The 6000-nt window shown below is 41.8% G+C and overlaps 1 protein-coding gene across 5 annotated transcripts in view; it reads right to left on the reverse strand.

Moving 5' to 3' along the window:
• INO80D (INO80 complex subunit D) overlaps window positions 1-324 on the reverse strand; it is a 73910-nt gene extending 73586 nt beyond the window's left edge. For 2 of the 5 annotated variants that reach the window (XM_086719424.1, XM_086719417.1), the window contains exon 1: window positions 189-323. The gene's annotated coding sequence lies outside the window, so the exon portion shown is untranslated. Of the gene's footprint in view, window positions 1-38 lie in introns of all 5 variants that reach the window. The other 3 variants (XM_086719422.1, XM_086719418.1, XM_086719421.1) reach the window with 2 other exon arrangements.
• Between the last annotated feature and the right edge of the window lie 5676 nt (window positions 325-6000).

A 6000-nucleotide genomic window follows, 5' to 3' on the forward strand; every position in this document is an offset into this window, starting at 1 on the left:
CCCCCAGCCCCCGCCACCCCGGCGCCGGCCCCTCTCACCCTTTCATTCTCTGCCCGGGGCCTGACGCGGGCCGGCGGATCCCCGGCCTCACGTAAGCGCGCTCGCCGCCCGCCCTGCCTGCGCGGCCCTGCCCGCCGCCCTACGGGAGCCCGGGGATGTGGGCCGGGCCTGGGGCCGCCTCTGCTTACCTTTCAGCTGCTTTTTTTTTTTCTCCTTCCCCCCTTTTCCCTCGGCCGGGCTGACAGATCAGAGTGAGAGGCGCTGGCAATGGACTAGGAAGCTCGGCTGCCGCTGCTACTGCTCCCCCCTGGGCTCCGGCGAGAGCCTTTCCCTGTCAAGCAAGAGGGGTGAGGATCATATTTTTATTTTGGAAACTAAAAAGTGCTCCCAGGGTCGGTGATTATTAAGGGGAAATCCCTGAATATACTCTCCAGCCAAGAAGGCAGGGCTGCCGGGGCTGCACAAGAAGAGGCAGCAGCCTCCTACAGCACCACTACAGGCACTGCGAGGACATAACACCAGAGAGCCGCTCCTCTGCCCTCCGAAACGACAACTTTCCTACCATCTTGGAGGCAGAGGAAAGGGGGGCCGGGGGGAAAAGTGCACCCGCTCCCGATAAAGTGCAAATTTCGACTTCTCATCTCTGGAAAAAAGTCCATACCGGCCGTCTACACTGGCGCCTGGGGGAGAAAGCAGGGAAGAAACTGGGGGTGCTTGAGAAACGTTTTCATTCGCACCTCGGGGGAAAATGTTTCTGCATCTTCTGATGGAAAGAAATCTTTACAAGACACAGGTTTTCCGGTGATTATTGTTTTCTGTTTCCTATGTGATTTTTTTCCAGGTTGGTGGCAGTGGCATTTTAATTTTTTTTTTCAGGCTAATAATGATTCTTCTCCGTTGCGGATCCAAGTTCTGTGTCTGGTGGTCAGTTTATAAATTTGTACTTCAAGAGACTTCATAGCCACTGTATCTTATATTGGTCTATGGATATGTTTTTACATGCATATTTGCAAGTCGCTTTCTATATAAAAATTTGTATTATTTATTCCACTCAAAACTGACATTGCCAAAAGACAATTGTTAAGGGATGTCTTTTGTCTCCTTGTCTCAAAGCTATGTAAATAAAACCTGACTGTCCAGAAAGGCATGATACAACTGTTTATTTTTCACAGTGCCAATAAAGGCAGAGATCACTGAGAGGTTAAATACAATTTAAGTATAACTGAGCACATTTCTGAGAATAATCCTCATTCTGTTATGGTCTACCCAAGAAGAAAGGTTACTGTAAAACTGGAAATAGACTTGAAAAGACATTCTTTTTAAAATTGCTTATCGAGGAAATGTGCTTATTCTATCCAGATATTTGATTTTCTAATTAGATTCTTTAGGGGTTAGATCTTTGGTGCATCGCACATGTTGCTGTCCACTTTCTGTGTCACAGAGTGGAAAAATGTGTGTTTTTGTTAGAGTTGATATGTTGTTAGTTCTTAACTTCCAGTGTGCTGCCAGCTGTATAAATCACTTTTAATATATTGCAGTGGTTGTCACAGATCTACTTTTTTTAAATGAGCACAGCTTAGTAGATAAATGGTATCAAAGTTACCCGAAGCTGAGGTAGCACGGAGATCAGAGAAGGGTACCGCCCACTTGCAACAATTCCCATGGACTCTTACTGGAGGAGAATAAGTTACAGAGATATTTTCCTATTTTTGCGAAGAAAGAGAAGAATACCAGAAAAATTATCAGAGGAACTTCTTATATGTTCTACAGGGAATGATGAACTGAATCTTGTACTAAAAGTTATTTTTCTGACATACGTTGGCCAACCAAGTGGGAATGGATTTGTGATGTTAGTGCCTTGAATCAGCAGAATATTTAATTTCTCTCATTTAAAATGTATTGCAAAGCATTTAGAAATGACTGATGACTCCACTTAAAAATGTTTATTTTTTGAGATTCCAAATTTAGAAGAAATTCCCATAAGGTTAAAGTGAGTTCAGATAATGCATGTATCAGGTAATTATTATTTTCATGTTGACCCCATCTTTGTCCTCTAAATTTGAATACAGTACCTGAATACTTTGGGTTTTCTTTTTGTGGCCTTTCATTTTTCTCTGTAGTAGAAAAATCTGAAATAATTAAGGTGTAAAGTTAACAGATTCTTATCATCTTGGAAACCTCAATTGTGAAGTTGTGTTCTATGTACAACTTTTTAAAAAACATTTGGAGAGCAAACACATTGGTCATAACAAGGAAATTACTTCTCTTAACGTGGAACTCTAGTGGACTCAAAAAACGGGTTTTTGAACTTGTTCCTATATATGATGTGACCTTATAGGTATGCTTTACATTTTCAAGAAATTAAGATGTGTTCGCTTTAAGCTGACTGCACCCTTTTATGCAATCCCTCTTGTGACACCCAAACTTATTTGTGTGATAGGGATATGGGATATGGTGCATAATCTTAGCATCTCAGTGTCTTTCTCTTTATAAAGCTTGACTTGTACATGGCTATAATCCATGATGTTTATCCACCAGCTGAGCTAAATAACCCAGACCTGGGGAATTACAGCTTAACCAAGAAAGAAATCTCACTACATTTTGCAATATTGGTGAATTTAATTGGCCAGTATTTCAGGTGATAATTGAATTCCTTGTAGGTGCTATGTCTCCCCAGTTCCTAGATGCTAAAGGTGCTAACAAAACTACTGACATAATTAATCTTAAATAACCCTATTTTTGCTCAATAAAATTCCCAATATTCAAATTTGTCTAACATTATTGAGCACCTAGTGCATTTTTTTTTTATATATGAAATTTATTGTCAAATTGGTTTCCATACAACACCCAGTGCTCATCCCAAAAGGTGCCCTCCTCAATACCCATCACCCACCCTCTCCTCCCTCCCACCCCCCATCAACCCTTAGTTTGTTCTCAGTTCTCAACAGTCTCTTATGCTTTGGCTCTCTCCCACTCTAACCTCTTTTTTTTTTTTTTTCCTTCCCCTCCCCCATGGGTTCCTGTTAAGTTTCTCAGGATCCACATAAGAGTGAAACCATATGGTATCTGTCTTTCTCTGTATGGCTTATTTCACTTAGCATCACACTCTCCAGTTCCATCCACGTTGCTACAAAAGGCCATATTTCATTTTTTCTCATTGCCACGTAGTATTTCATTGTGTATATAAACCACAATTTCATCAGTTGATGGACATTTAGGCCTTTCCATAATTTGGCTATTGTTGAGAGTGCTGCTATGAACATTGGGGTACAAGTCCCCCTATGCATCAGTACTCCTGTGTCCCTTGGATAAATTCCTAGCAGTGCTATTGCTGGGTCATAGGGTAGGTCTATTTTTAATTTTCTGAGGAACCTCCACACTGCTTTCCAGAGCGGCTGCACCAATTTGCATTCCCACCAACAGTGCAAGAGGGTTCCCGTTTCTCCACATCCTCTCCAGCATCTATAGTCTCCTGATTTGTTCATTTTGGCCACTCTGACTGGCGTGAGGTGATACCTGAGTGTGGTTTTGATTTGTATTTCCCTGATAAGGAGCGACGCTGAACATCTTTTCATGTGCCTGTTGGCCATCCGGATGTCTTCTTTAGAGAAGTGTCTATTCGAGCACCTAGTGCATTTTGGTAACCTTGTTGGACACTTTATGTTTGTGCTCTCATTTAATACCCCCAAGAGCTCCAAACAGAGTTATTTTTCCTTCTTTTCTCTCCTCCTCCTCCTCCTCCTCCTCCTCCTCCTCCTCCTCCTCCTCTTCTTTTTCCTTTCTTCACTTAAATACTGTTGGGATCACTTCTTGGCCCTAAAACTTAATAAAAAGATTTCAGGGGCGCCTGGGTGGCGCAGTCGGTTAAGCGTCCGACTTCAGGTCACGATCTCACGGTCCGTGAGTTCGAGCCCCGCGTCGGGCTCTGGGCTGATGGCTCAGAGCCTGGAGCCTGTTTCTGATTCTGTGTCTCCCTCTCTCTCTGCCCCTCGCCCGTTCATGCTCTGTCTCTCTCTGTCCTAAAAATAAATAAACGTTGAAAAAAAATTAAAAAAAAAAAAAAAAAAGATTTCAAATTCTCCTCTAGAATTTCTGAGGTGCCTGCCACAGCTCTATGTTCTGGATCTGGAAATGCTAAATTCCTGCCATGTGCTCTGTGCCAAAACCAAATGTTGAGTAGCCAGCAATTGGAGCCCTCTTCATCAGTGACAAGTGGCCTAGCTCACCTTCGTGAGCTGGTAACTAAGTCTCTCCATTATGTTAAAGAATGCAAAAAGATAAATATAGTTGCCAATTGAAATAGCACTGTGATTGAGAGACTTCCTCTTGATCCTGGAAACTAACAGTATATGTTGTAAAGTACTAGCATAATTGGAAATGCCACCTGTGGTTGTAAAGTTATGCTATTTCATAAAGATCTAGTTAATGGATGACAGTGCATCCATGAATGCCAGGTTTACCTTATGTGATACGTGAAGCAATAGTGTCTTTTATTTATTCTGTTAATTTCGGAAGCCTTAATTTCACAGTTTGGCCTGTAGGTGAAGTAGGGAATGTTTGCCTTAATATTTTTACTATTGGAATCTTTAATTGATCTGTATTTTGGTATTAATGATTGTAATTTTGTAAAAATTAACCACCTTATTGTGAACATTATAGTGAAGAAAATACCACCTGTATATCCTTAAAAGGTCTCATTCATAGATTGTGTGGATTTCAAGTGAAAGAGTTTTGCATACTTAATGTATTAGACATCTTTAAGCAATAAAGCCATGACTTTATTGGCAAATGTTTGCTGACAGAATCATTAAGTGTTTAAAAAGACAAGTGACAGCAGACATGGTTATATAAATTACACATGGGATTTTTTTGGAGGGGTAGGGCTATGGATATAAACCTTCCCTAATCATACAAATGTTTTTCCTAACATTTCTAAAAGCGGACTCTAAAGGGGCGCGTAGGTGGCTCAGTCGGTTAAGCGTCCGACTTCAGCTCAGGTCACGATCTCGCGGTCTGTGAGTTCGAGCCCCGCGTCCGGCTCTGGGCTGATGGCTCAGAGCCTGGAGCCTGCTTCCGATTCTGTGTCTCCCTCTCTCTCTGCCCCTCCCCCGTTCGTGCTCTGTCTCTCCCTGTCTCAAAAATAAATAAACGTTAAAAAAATAAAAAATAAATAAAAAAAAAAAAAAAAGCAGACTCTAAATTCATATCAAGAGTCCGTGGCCAGTGTAAAAACTCCCAAGGAGGTGAAAAGACAGGAGTGGGGTGTGCGGTGTGTGTACAGAGCCTGAGTTTTCAGAGCCACGCTATTAGGATGGCCATAAACACAGTTTTTTTTTCACTTGATGCATTGCTGTTTTGGAAACATTTGTTGGTAATGTTTCTATCTAAAACAAAGATTTGGTTTTATTGTGGTTACCGTGTCCTACAAGAAAATGTTTCTGAGACCGGCATATTTGGCAGACATCGACACCATAGTTGTAGATTATCTGAGTATGAAATTTCTGTAATACAGATTCACCTGTAGTCAAAACACACATGATCAGGTAATCTCCGAGTTCTAAACACCTAACCCAGGGGCACGGAGCCCTGGAAATTACGACCTGATGCCAAACCAGAAACCAAGAAAAGTTGTTTTATTTAATCCCCACAAGGGCCAAAAGATACCCTCCGGGAACCTGATGGTCACTGGCAGCAGCAGGGGCAAGACGTGTCCCTGGTGCCGTTTCACTCCTTATCGTGCTGTAGGCAGAAGAATGTAACAGAGCCTAGGCTGTCTGCCTTCTAGGGCTGTTCCATGGACTACTAACCTTCCACTAAGGAAAACAACTCTCTAACTGAAGTTACGGTTTAGGTAATGATTAGTAAAAAGAAATACCCAAAAGCAGTATTAATGATTGGATTTGAGTAGAATTATAAGTGATGGTCAACCTTTGCTATAATTTCAAATGAAAAACTGTCCCTAAAGTGGTGGTTAGCTAAAACATTGTAGTAAGAAGAGAA

This window comes from Puma concolor, chromosome C1 (assembly GCF_028749965.1).
Source record: "Puma concolor isolate L17-30 chromosome C1, mPumCon1.1.hap2, whole genome shotgun sequence".
Lineage (NCBI taxonomy): Eukaryota > Metazoa > Chordata > Mammalia > Carnivora > Felidae > Puma > Puma concolor.